Source organism: Phoenix dactylifera, unplaced genomic scaffold, assembly GCF_009389715.1.
Source record: "Phoenix dactylifera cultivar Barhee BC4 unplaced genomic scaffold, palm_55x_up_171113_PBpolish2nd_filt_p 000316F, whole genome shotgun sequence".
NCBI classification, from domain to species: Eukaryota; Viridiplantae; Streptophyta; class Magnoliopsida; order Arecales; family Arecaceae; genus Phoenix; species Phoenix dactylifera.
The window spans coordinates 162,857-175,829 of record NW_024067786.1 but is presented as its reverse complement, the minus strand read 5'-3'; the positions used below and the strand labels follow the sequence as shown (position 1 = coordinate 175,829).

The window sequence follows — 12,973 nt, the reverse complement described above, 5'->3', positions numbered from 1 at the left end:
AAGTGTCTCTGTCGGTTGGCTTTGGCCGGGCGCAATTTGGTAATGACTTTCCTTGTTTGCTTCCGCGCGCTGATGATTGCCACTTGTCTCTTGGTTGCGCTCCTGGCTGGGCTGACCATGGCTTTTCATGTTTGGCCTTGCGCGCAGATGGTTGCCACTTGTCCCCGGTTTGCGCTCTTGGTCGGGCTGACCGTGGCTTGCCTTATCTGGCTCTCGGGCGCGCGCATGCTGTCTGGTCCGGGTCCGATGTGCGCGGGCTCGGATGCCTTGTTGTGTCTTTGGCTGGGCTTGACCCGTGCGCTAACCTTGGATTGGTCTGGCTTGGGAGCGCTCGGCCGGATGCAGCCTTAGTCGAGCCTTGTGCTTGCTGTGCCCTCTGTGCGTGTGCTCCCAACTGCGCACGCATGGGCTGGTGCCCCTGGTTGCCGCCCGTGTCCATGCCCATGTCTGGCGTGCGTGCAACCCATCGTTACGCGGGGGCTAAGTGCTGGCGAGGAGCGGGGAGGCGGCCTTGCTGTGCACTGGCCGTTCCTGGGCCTGGCGAGGTTCGGGCGCGCTGGGCGTGCGCGGGTGCAGGGCGCACCGGGCGGGCGCGGGCGCTGGTGCGTGGGGCCCTGGGTCGGCCTGGCGCTTGGGCATTGGCCGGCCCGAGTTCTGCTCGGGTGCGCGGAGGCCTGCGCGCGGCTGGGAATGCGCGCACAGGGCTGCGCGCGGCTGGGCGTCGGCCTCATGGCCGCGCGCGGGCGGGCGCGCGGGCTGGATGCCGCGCGCGGACGGGCGTGCGTGCTGGAGGTTGCGTGTAGGTGGGCGCGCGAGCTAGAGGCCGTGCATAGGTGGGCGCGCGAGCTAGAGGCCGCGCGTGGCTGCGTGCTCCTGCGGGCCTGCGCGCTGGCCGCGCCTCTGCAATGGGCGCGCGCAGTGGGCTGCACGTGCCGTGGGTCGCCTGGGCGCGCGGTTGGCCGCGCGCTGCTGTGGCTGGTCATGCGCGCGGTCGGCCGCGCGTTGCTACAGTGGGTGCAGAACCTCGCGCAGCGCCTGCTTGGGGCTGCGCCGGTGGCTGAAATGGTCGGTCACTGCTTGGGCAGACCTCCAAACAGTGGATTTGACCCGGGCGATGGTCTTGGCCGAGGTTGGCCTCGGCCAAACACTTGAAATTTTGGCTTGGCGGGCTGAAGTGTCTATCATCTCCCCCTCCCTGGAGAATACCCTTGTCCTCAAGGGTGCTGTCGAGCAAGGGACTCCCTTCCTTGCGAGAGAGGGCGTTGGCCACCTTGTTTTCCCTCCCTGGTTGGTACACAATATCATATTCAAAACCAAGTAACTTTACCAGGAATTTTTGCTGCTCCGGCGTCACAATTTTTTGTTGTAGAAGATGTCGGAGGGCTTGTTGGTCGGTGACAATGGTGAAGCATCGTCCTAGCAGGTACGGTCTCCAAACTTTGACGGCGTGTATGACCGCGAGTAGCTCCCTTGCATATGTGCTCCATGCTTTTTTCTGCGGCCCAAGGGCTTTGAAAATGTATGCTAAAGGCCGCTTGTCTTGAGCTAGAACCGCGCCATATCCTTCATTGCTTGCGTCGGTGAAGACTTGGAAGGGTTTGCTGAAGTCGGGTAATGCAAGCACCGGGGTTTGGATCATGGCTCTCTTGAGGTCTTCAAATGCTTGGCGTGCGGCTGGGGTCCATGCAAACCCATCCTTTTTTAACATGGCCATGAGGGGTTTTGCAATAAGGCCATAACCCTTGACGAAGCGTCGGTAGTAGCCGGTGAGCCCTAGGAACCCCTTCAAGGCCGAAACATCCTTGGGCAATGGCCAATCTGTCATGGCTTCTACTTTTCGGGTGTCAACTCGCACACCATTCCCGGATACCACATGCCCAAGGTAGTCAAGCTCGGTTTGAACAAAGGCGCACTTGGAAGGTTTGATGAAGAAGTGATGTTCTTCCAAAGTGCGCAAAACGAGATCTAGGTGCCACATGTGCTCTTCTATGGTGTTGGAATAGATCAAGATGTCATCAAAGAAGACAATCACAAATTTTCTTAGGTGCGGCTTGAATACCTGGTTCATGGCTGCTTGGAAGGTGGATGGTGCATTGCAAAGCCCGAAGGGTATGACCAAGTATTCGTAGTGGCCAGAGTGGGTGCGGAATGCCGTCTTGTGGACATCTTTGTCGCGCATCCGGATTTGATGGTAGCTGGCCCGGAGATTCAGTCTTGTAAAGTATTTGGCACCGTGGAGTTCGTCGAGCATCTCATCCACGGTCGGGATTGGGAATCGATCCTTGATGATGACCTCGTTCAAAGCCCTGTAGTCAGTGCAAAATCTCCAAGACCCGTCTTTTTTTCTTACCAAGAGGACCGGTGATGAGAACGGGCTGGTGCTTGGCCGGATAAACCTTGTTTCAGCATGTCTTCGACTTGTCTTTCGATCTCTTCCTTCTGAAAATGAGCATACCTATAAGGAGGCACGTTGATTGGCTTGCTTTCCTCCTTAAGACGGATGGGATGATCGAAGGCGCGTTTGGGCGGAAGTGTTGTCGGCATGGCTAGAACTCCTTGGTGCACTTCAAGTAATGACCGCACTTGAGGTGGCAAGTCTTGCAAATCATCCTTTGGTTGAGGTCCCTTTGCAGCCACTCATTGTTTGGACATCACGATGGCGAAGCAAAGGGCTCCCCCTCAGCACAAGTGCTCGATCATGTTGGCTTCGCACGACCGAACTTCTTTGTGGTTGAGTGCTGTCCACATCTTCTTCCTTCCATTGAGCCGAAATTCCATGGTCATGGTATTGTAGTCTATCACTACTTTACCAATGCCCCGAAGCCATGCGTTGCCAAGGACTACATCCAAACCTACAAGTTGTAGCACATGCAAATCTGCATAAATTCTAACCCCTTGGATGTTGAGCCGAACATCTTTGACAACTTCTTGGCACTTGAGTCTTTCGCCGCTTGCTACTTTGACTTCGAATGGCTCGGTGGCTGCCCCTTTGAGTCCTACACGCTGCAAGGCCCCCAGATTGATGAAGTTGTGGGAGGATCCGTTGTCAACGAGCAAGGACACTTCATGCTTGCCTATCCATGCCGTCATCCGCATGGTTGAAGGTCGCTGCACACCGGTGAGTGCATGAAGGGATAGTTCGGCGTCCTTCGGTATGGGGCTGATGGGGTGGTCTTTGATGGGATCATCCTCCTCCGAAGAGCTGCTGGCGGTGGCGGCATCATCATCTTCCTCTCCGCTGCTGTCAATGTGCAGTACATAGGATTAGCCGGGTTTGCAGCGGTGACCCTTTTCCCACTTGGTGCCGCACTTGAAGCACAATCCCTTCTTGATGTACTCTTGCACCTCATCTCGGCTGAGCCTCTTGACATCAAGGGGGTTGCTGTTTTGAAGTGGATGTAGCGGCCGGTTGTGGCTTGGAGGTGCTTGCCGCCGGTTGGTATTTGGATGGCTGCGGTTTAGAGCTCTCCTTGGTCGGCCGCCGGTCATGGATGTTGGCTTGATCAAGGATCTCTGCCATCCTCATGGCTTCTTGAAGGCTAGAGTTGGGCATCGGGCCGTGCCGGGCCGGCCCGACCCAGGCCCATCGGGCCCGAGGTCTAAACGGGCTGTGCCTGGCCCGGCCCGCTTATGAAGCGGGCCGTGCCGGGCACGGCCCGTTCAGCACAGACCGGAAGCCCGGCCCGGCCCCAGGCCCGTCTATTGGCGGGCCGGGCCGGGCACGGCCCGCAACGGGCGCAAACGGGCCGTGCCTGGCACGGCCCGTCTGGAGAGGGGGGAGAAAAATAGCCGTTTCCAACGGCTATTTTGGAAAAAAATTCCATTTTTACCCCTCCCAACAGTCCAATAACGGCTGAATTGAGGGGTATTTTTAAAAAAAAAAATTTTGGGCTTCTATAAATAGCCCTTTCCTCCCTCATTCTCACCACACCAAACCAACTATTCTCTCCTTCTCTACTACTATTATTTCTCTCTTCTAAAGTGCTCTTCTAGCAATTTAATTTTTAGTTTGCATTTAGCAAGTGTTCAAGTGCTACACAAAAGGAGGTTCCTGTTGAGAAGAGAAGGTCACTCCTGTTGAGAGCACAAGAGAAAGCTCAGAATCTCGGCTCTGCGGCTCTGCCTCTGCCCTCCGACCCTCTACTCAATTCCTCCAATCCTCCTTGTGGTTAGTTTTTATTTTTTGAATTCATCAATTTAGATATGTCATCTTTTGAGGAACGTCAGTTTGGCATTCCTCCTGTTTCTGAGGGAGAAGAAACTAATCCCCAACCCCATGTTCCTAGTTCCTCTAGAACTAGTGAACCGAGTGAAGATCAAACCTCTTCTCGTAAGAGGACTAGTGCTGTATGGAATGAATTTGATAGAGTTATGGTTGATGGAGTCTGGAAAGCTAAATGTAAAAAATGTGCCAAACTTTATAGTTGTAGTAGTAGTGGGGGAACAGGGCATTTAAAAAGACATCAAGAGAGTCATAGGATGCATGATTCTCATGCTCAAACTCAAAGTACCCTTAATATACAAGGAGGATTACTTGTAGGTAATTTTGCATATAATCAAGAAAATCAAAGAAAAGCACTTGTAAAATGGATAGTTAAGGATGAATTACCTTTTAGTTTATGTGAATCTTTTAATTTTGAAGAATATGTTCAATTAAACCTACAACTTGCTTACAAAAGAACTAGTAGGCGTACATTTAGAAGAGTAGCTATGACTAACTTTTTAGCAATGAGACAAACTTTAATTGAAACACTTTCTACTTTAAATGTAAAAATTTCATTAACTTCTGATATTTGGTCAGCATCTGTAGGTAGTAATTGTTTTATTGCCATTACTGCTCATTATATTGATAATGATTGGCAATTAAATAAACGTATTCTTGCTTTTCGTGCTTTTGATTTTCCACATTCTGGGCAACAAATTTCAAATGTCATTTATCAAACTGCATGTTCATATAATATTAATGATAAAATTATGTCTATTACTTTTGATAATGCATCTAATAATAATTCTGCTATTACATTATTAAAAGACTCATTGCATCCCATGTTAAATGGAAATTTATTGCATATTAGATGTGCATATCATATCTTAAATCTTTCTGTTCAAGCTGGCATGGGCATGATTCAAGATGTGATTTCAAAAATTAGAAATGCAGTTTTTTTTATTCATGCTTCAAGATCAAGACTTCAAGAATTTAAGGAACTATGTATAAATCATAGTAAACGTTTTAAAAAATTTAAACTTGATGTAATTACTCGTTGGAACTCAACATATAGCATGATACATGATGCATACCCATATAAAAACTTATTAAGTGCATATATTAATGATCGTGGATTAGGCTTTACATTGACTGAAACTGATTGGAATAAAGAAAAAATTTTGGAAGATTTTTTGCTTAGTTTTTATAATGCTACCAATGTTCTTTCTGGTATTTATTATCCAACTTCATGTTCATTTTTACAACAAGCATATATAATTAGTCAAAAATTTGCAGAACATAGATATGATGATGTGTTAATGCCTATTATTGACCTAATGGAATCTAAATGGAATGAGTATTGGGACAAGATATGTCCTATGCATAACTTAGCTGCTGTATTTGATCCTAGAGTTAAATTGAATGGCGTGCTAATTTTACTTGATGCATACAGTAAAAATATGAATCAAGATCCTGAACCTGCTAAAAATGAGGTAAAACAACTTCTTAATGATATTTATGCTATATATGATGAAAAAATTCGTGGATCTAGATTTTCCGTACAAACCTCTATTTCTTCTTCTAGTAGTTCTCGTTCGTCATCTATTTTTTCATTCATTGCACAGAGAAAACACACACATGCTTCAAGTTTATCTTCATCTTCTTCATCTTTAAGTAGTGAACTAGAATTTTATTTACGAAATGATCTTCAGTCTGTATATGATGAAAATCAAATAGAGAATCTAGATGTATTATCTTGGTGGAAGAGTGTTAAAAATCAATATCCTGTTATGTCTGCAATTGCACGCGATATTTTAGCTGTGCCGATGTCCACGGTAGCATCGGAATCCGCTTTTAGTGCAGGTCGGCGTGTTCTTGACGAAAAGAGAAGTAGGATGACGGGCGAAACGGTGGAGATGCTTCTCTGCTTCAAAGATTGGTTGGATGCTGAGGCAAGACTTCAAGATAAAGGTGGACATAATACAACATCCTCTGATGATGATGATACAAACACTACTGAAGAGTGAATACTGATTCACTGAATCACTGATGATTAGTAAAATTTCTTAATTTTTTATAATTGTACATTTTTATTGTATTCTGGAGGTCAGACCAAGGTCCAAACCTCGGCCCTTTCTTATTGTATTCTGGAGGTCAGACCAAGGTCCAAACCTCCCTTCATGTACCATTTTGATTTAAATTAATAAACTGGTAGGGGTCTATGCCAAACCCCCCACCATTAAGGTGGCTTTATATTAATAAATCCTTAGTTTTCAATATTTATTAATTTATTAAAAAAATTTATGAAGCATTAATTTTTATGGAGACGGGCCGTGCCTGGCCCGGCCCAGGCCCTTATGGGCCGTGCCGGGCTGGCCCGCGGGCCGTGCCGTGCTTGGCCCGCGGGCCAAGATCGGGCCGTGCCAGCCCAGGCCCGAAGCGGGCCGTGCCGGGCTCGGCCCGCGGGCCAGAAACCCGTGACCCAGCACGGCCCCCTTAAATGGGCCGTGCCAGGCACGGCCCGGTACTGTAGCTAGCGGGCCGTGCTAGGCACGGCCCGCTTCGTGCCGGGCCGTGGGCGGCCCGGCCCAGTGCCCAACTCTGGCGGGTGGGCTGCTTGAGCTTGATTTCCTTGGAGAGCCAAGGCTTGAGCCCGTCCACGAAGATGCCAAGTAATGCCTCTTCCGGCCAACCCTCCACCATGGTTTGTAGTTGGCGAAACTTGTCGATGTATACTTGCACCTTGCCTTCTTGCTTGAGCTTGGCCAATTAGCCATGGAGATTGATGGTTGGTGAAGGCCCCCATTGGTTCATGAACTCTTGGACAAAGGCCGTCCACCCCAAGTAGTTCCCCTCTTTTTCATAAATATTTCTTAGCCACCTTCACTACCTATTGGCTCTCCCCTCAAGATGGTAGCTAGCTAAGGTCACCTTCTCTTCTCTGGGGACTCATATACTTGAAAATATTGCTCGACTTTATCGAGCCACTCATAAGGATCCCCTCCTCCAAATGATGGAAACTCAATCTTAAGTTTTCGGATCCCCCTTTCATTTGGACCGAAACCCCTAGCATTTCCTTCATGGTTCACCCGATCTTCCCCCCTTCTTCCTTCATGTGCATGTTGGCCATGAGGCCTCCATGGATTGGGACTCCTCACGGGTTCACTCATGTGTCCTTCCATGCTCCTTGGCCGATCCTCCAAAGGGATACCATCGGCCCATCTATCAACAATTGTTTCTCCACATTCAACTCTTCCTCCTCTCCTTCTATCTTCTCTCATTTTTCTTTCTCCTTCATTGACATTGTTTTCATTTTCTGCAAACCGCCTCTCTAGCCTCTCTATGTTGGCATTTCCCTCTCTTCTTATGACGGCCAATGTGGTCACCAAATGCTCCAACACCCGGCTAACTTCAGCATTGTTGTTTTCAATGGTTTCAAAGAGCCGTTGCGGGTTAAATGATCCACTACTCTCAATGAAAGCACCAGTGTTGGCCCGCGGGGCTTTGCGGTCCCAAACCCCGTGCTAAGGTTGAGGATTTGCCGTGCGTTGGGACCGTCTTGAAGTGGGTATCTCTCTTCCTTCTTGCTGCCGATGGAACCTTGCCTATGCTCTACCTCTATGGGCGCTCGGCAAAGGGAAAGAATCAATGTATGGGGGTGAATTGCTAAAAGCAAATGACTCTATTTCAATCAAGCAACGATTACATAGGACTCTTGGCAAGATCCGGAAGGAACCTTGCGACGCCTAAACAATCTAAGGGGAGTGATATTCTCCTCCTTAGCCCAAGCCTTTCGGCCGACAAACAAAGGGATACAACCCTTGACACAACTTGAAATCAAAGCTATTGGTAGATGATAGATGCCGAACTAAGGGTCCTAAAGGCTCCTTTTGTAGGCCGAGTGCCTTGGCTTATTTGGGACTCAATTCAAATTCAAATGGCTTTCTTGTTTGGCCGCCAGGGGCTGTCTAAACTTGGCTCCTTTTGGCCATGTGCTGTAATGAGGTGGGCGCTCGGGATTTGCTGTCGGTGTGGTCTGTGCGCGTGTCGTGAGCTGAGGCTGCCATCTGCCCGGGCGCGGCCTGATTTGGTTGCTGCGCTGGGTGGCTGGGCTGTGCTGCCTGATTTGCTGTGATATCCCACCTGATTTGTGGGGATTTGCTGTTGTCGCCCTTGCTCCCTTGGATCGCTGGCGTGGCCTCCTTGTGCGCGTCCATCCTGCGGCCTGTTGCATCCTGGCCGCCTGTGTCCTCTCCTGCCGGATTGCTATGGAAGAACCCGCAGGCTCCTCCTTTGATTTTGCGCGTGCGCTTTCCTTGTTTGCTTCGGCGCTGATGCCTAGCTGCTTGCCAAGTGTCTCTGTCGGTTGGCTTTGGCCGGCGCAATCTGGTGATGACTTTCCTTGTTTGCTTCCGCGCGCTGATGACTGCCACTTGTCCCTTGGTTGCGCTCCTGGCTGGGCTGATCGTGGCTTTCCTTGTTTGGCCTTGCGCGCGGATGGTTGCCACTTATCCCCGGTTTGCGCTCTTGGTCGGGCTGACCGTGGCTTGCCTTGTCTGGTTCTCGGGCGCGCGCATGCTGTCTGGTCCGGGTCCGATGTGGGCGGGCTCGGATGCCTTGCTATGTCTTTGGCTGGGCTTGACCCGTGCGCTAACCTTGGATTGGTCTGGCTTGGGAGCGCTCGGCCGGATGCAGCCTTGGCCGAGCCTTGTGCTTGCTGTGCCCTCTGTGCGTGTGCGCCCAACTGCGCACGCATGGGCTGGTGCCCTTGGTTGCCGCCCGTGTCCATGCCCATGTCTGGCGTGCACGCAACCCATCGTTGCGCGGGCGCCAAGTGCTGGCAAGGAGTGGGGAGGCGACCTTGCTGTGCACTGGCCGTTCCTGGGCCTGGCGAGGTTCGGGCGCGCCGGGCGTGCGCGGGCGCAGGGCGCTGGGCCCTAGGTCGGCCTGGCGCTCGGGCGTTGGCCGGCCCGGGTTCTGCTCGGGTGCGCGGAGGCCTACGCGCGGCTGGGCATGCGCGCGCAGGGCTGCGCACGGCTGGGCGTTGGCCTCATGGCTGCACGCGAGCGGGCGCGCGGGCGGGCGCGCGGGCTGGATGCCGCACGCAGATGGGCGTGCGTGCTGGAGGTTGCGCGCAGGTGGGCACGCGGGCTGGAGGCCATGCACAGGTGGACGCTTGGGCTGGAGGCCGCGCGTGGCTGCGTGCTCCTGTGGGCGTGCGCGCTGGTCGCTTCTCTGCAATGGGCGCGCGTAGTGGGCTGCGTGTGCCGTGGTTCGCCTGGGCGCGAGGTTGGCCGCGCGCTGCTGTGGCTGGCCGTGCGCTGCTGCAGTGGGTGCAGAACCTCGCGTAGGCGCTGGGCATGGCCTGCGCGGGGCTGTGCCGGTGGCTGGAATGGTCGGCCACTGCTTGGGCAGACCTCCAAGTAGTGTATTTGGCCCGGGCGATGGTCTTGGCCGAGGTTGGCCTCGGCCAAACACTTGGAATTTTGGCTTGGCGGGCTGAGGTATTTATCACCCTGCGCTAGTTTAAGGAAATAAAGTTGCGCCATCACTAACTCCTGCGGGTTTTCGTGTAATGGTAGCGCTTGATCCTGATAAAAATTAACATAATTCCCAATATTTTTGATCTTCTTTTCAATTGACTCCTTTTGAAATAAGTTAGTAAACTTTATGGAGATTTATCGATATTTATTTTGAGAAATAATGGATAAAACATGGAAGAATAGTATTGGTAATATATCGCATGGACTTGTTGAATATAAGAAATATGTGTAAAGATTGACAAAGACTCAGTGACTTCCAGTTAAGTTAGACATAGAATGCATTCACTTGAAACCAACCTAAGTTTGATTGAAATCCAAGAAGCTAACTTGTTTTAGCTAGGGTTTTTTTATTCTTGAAGATGACTTTCAAAAAATGCATTGGAGTTTTTATTACCATGTTAACTTTTAGGCCCCTGCCCTACATCAGTAATATATAATAATAATTTTTGATGAAATAAACTTATAACCAATTTCATTGAACCTGCTATTCTTGTTTTAAGGTGTAACAAGTTATAATAGATAAAGAACAAATATAAAATCTTGTGAGAGTTAAATTTCATCTATCAAAACATTATATGAGATGAATATAAGAAATTATCTGCCATTCAAGCAATATAGCATATTACGGTATCAAGATTTTGCTAAAGAAGATTTTCATAGTCATGAATGATATTATGACTTGAACAAGGAGAATCAATGCATTATTATAGAGCTCATATTTAAAGAAATCAAATATACATAGCCTTTCTTGCTATCAATTCAACCACTTGAATAAAAAAGGATAAAAAAGTTATTTTAATCCACCTTAATAGCAAACATCCATCTCCATCACCCTTAATTCCTAAATATATCGTCCCATCCATTATATCTTTCCTCCTCATTACATAGTGTTCTAATCCTGGCTAAGCAAGCAATAACATCGAACTATGATTTGTTATATTAAAGGCGTGGAATTTAGTTATACCGGTACAATTTGGAGCATCCAATCTATTAAAACCTAGAACTGCAAGTAGGTTGGTTTAAGTCTTTCTTGTTCGAGCAAGCTCTAAATTTGTGAGGTAGGTCCAATTCACGCAATTATAATGCAAGTTAGAATCAAAAATCCATCCATATCCTATTGGGTGGGGTCTAATTTCACGAGATACATACTGGACCCATGGTTGGATATCTTCATTTGAGATCCAAAGTTTGGTTTCAACTTTGGGCATGGTAGCCCAGGCACGTAGCTAATTGCATGCATGGGACATCCAATGAACGTGCATGCATGTGATTCAAAATACATGCCAACTTTGGGTATGTCAGGTCTAGTAGCCCAGAGATATAGCTAGTTGCATGCGTGGGACACTAACGAATTATTAGAAATCCATGCACCCACACCTCAATAACTACTACAACTGAGTATGACCGTTACCTTGTCCCGTTATCTTATCCACCACACCATAATACAAAAGCCTTCTATTTGTCTCGGCTCTCTCTTTTCATTCCTCCATTGTCGATCCCTCACTCCACCAGGTATTAATCTCTATAAGCAGTCATCTCGAAGTCCCTCTCTCTCTCTCTCTCTCTCTCTCTCTGGGATAAATCTTACTATTTTAGCTCAGTTGTTGTTCTACTTTTTCTCGAATTGTCATCCAACTGGTTTGAGGAAGTTTATATACAGTGCGGAAAAACTCTGTTAGAGTTAGAAGATTTATTAATTTCTAAAATTTGAAGAAGTTTGTGCCTTTTTTTTAAGTAAAAAAAACATAGCAAAGCCTTTTACATTATTTCATGTAGGGCTGCAAATGGGTCGGGTCAAGTTGGATCCTGAGCGACCCCGATCCAATTCGATTTTTTGTTCGGATCCTAATTTTGGATCCAGATCCGATCCGGTTGAAAATCGAATTGGGTGGGATTCATGCCTATAAATTTTGACCCGACGGATCATTCGAGTCAGATCCAGATCGGATCCGGATCTATGCATTTTTATATTCAAAGTTTCACGATATAATAATAAATAATATCAAGCAATTATTGTCCTAATTCCTTTTGGAAAAGGAAATAGATATTTTACTAGATAAGCTATATTCATATGTTCAAATTCAATATTCTCTAAATTCAACAAGTCGGTCCCAAACATTAATGCAACATTCTCTAAAAGAAAAACTGACCCAAAAAAAATAGGTCGGATAGTTTTTTCATCATGCCGGTAAAGGATTTTCCAAGATAAAAAAGGGTCCGTGGGGCACCTAATCGTTATGTCATAATAGATCCGAACACTTGCCTCGAATCGACTTTAATATCATAATTACTCTAGTGAATAACTAAATTGAATAAAATAGATAGATAGGGGATAGGAAAGAAAAGGACTAATCATAAATAAAATATCTATCTTTCAGAGGTTCACTAATCGGGTCCGGATCGAGATTAGGTGGACCTGATCCGACTTGAAAAATAGAACGGGTCCAAATTTAGGGCCTAACCCGGCCCCGCGGGTCCTAAAATTCGGGTTGGGTTGGGTCGGGTCACGGGGCTATCCGACCCATTTGCATCCCTAATTTCATCCGTAAATAAATGGAAATATTGTCCTTGGATTTATCCACAAAAAAAAAAAAAAGGCAAATGGTCCTCTTTTTTCACACGGAGGAAAAGGGAGATTCACAAAAAAAAAAAAAAAAAAAAAGGTTTAAAACACATGTTTTGAGAGAGTCGATTTGAGGACCTCTTGGTTATTAAACGGGAATTCTAACCGAGCGAGCAAAGAAGCAAACCGTGTGCTTCCCCCATATGTGTATTAAGTCCCTCGCACAAATCTGAACACATATCCTCACCTTTTTCATCTGTGCCACGTGGGCTCTTCCTCGCCGCACAATCAGCACGCTGCAACAAGATATGCTATCATGTCTACCTCAGAGAACAGCCCATCCAGCAAATTGTCCCATGTAACCTAATCAATTCAAACGGCCCCACGGGCCTCCTGCATTTCTATCGGCTAAATCAGCTGTATGCTGCACAAAAGCTCATACTCAATCCTTCCCGCGTAGCAGGGTTAGAAAAGATGGTCGCGGATGACTTCCACCGCAAGCTTGGGGTCGGAATCACTTCAACGCCCCACGTGGCGTGTCTGCGAACCACGAGGAATGAAAGACGAAACTTGATTTCCGAGGGTGCGCATAGAAACTAATATGCGAATACCAAAATCTGCCGCCCGATCCACTGGAAAGAAAACGCGTTTCTCGTAAACGCC

General features: G+C 48.2%; 1 long non-coding RNA gene across 1 annotated transcript; it reads left to right on the top strand.

Annotated features, from left to right (window-relative positions):
* The first annotated feature begins 2,722 nt into the window (after positions 1-2,722).
* LOC113463063 lies at positions 2,723-12,136 on the top strand. The gene is made up of 3 exons (XR_003386665.2): positions 2,723-2,735; positions 3,376-3,378; positions 12,077-12,136. It is a non-coding gene; the product is annotated as an uncharacterized LOC113463063 (long non-coding RNA).
* Positions 12,137-12,973: the final 837 nt, after the last annotated feature.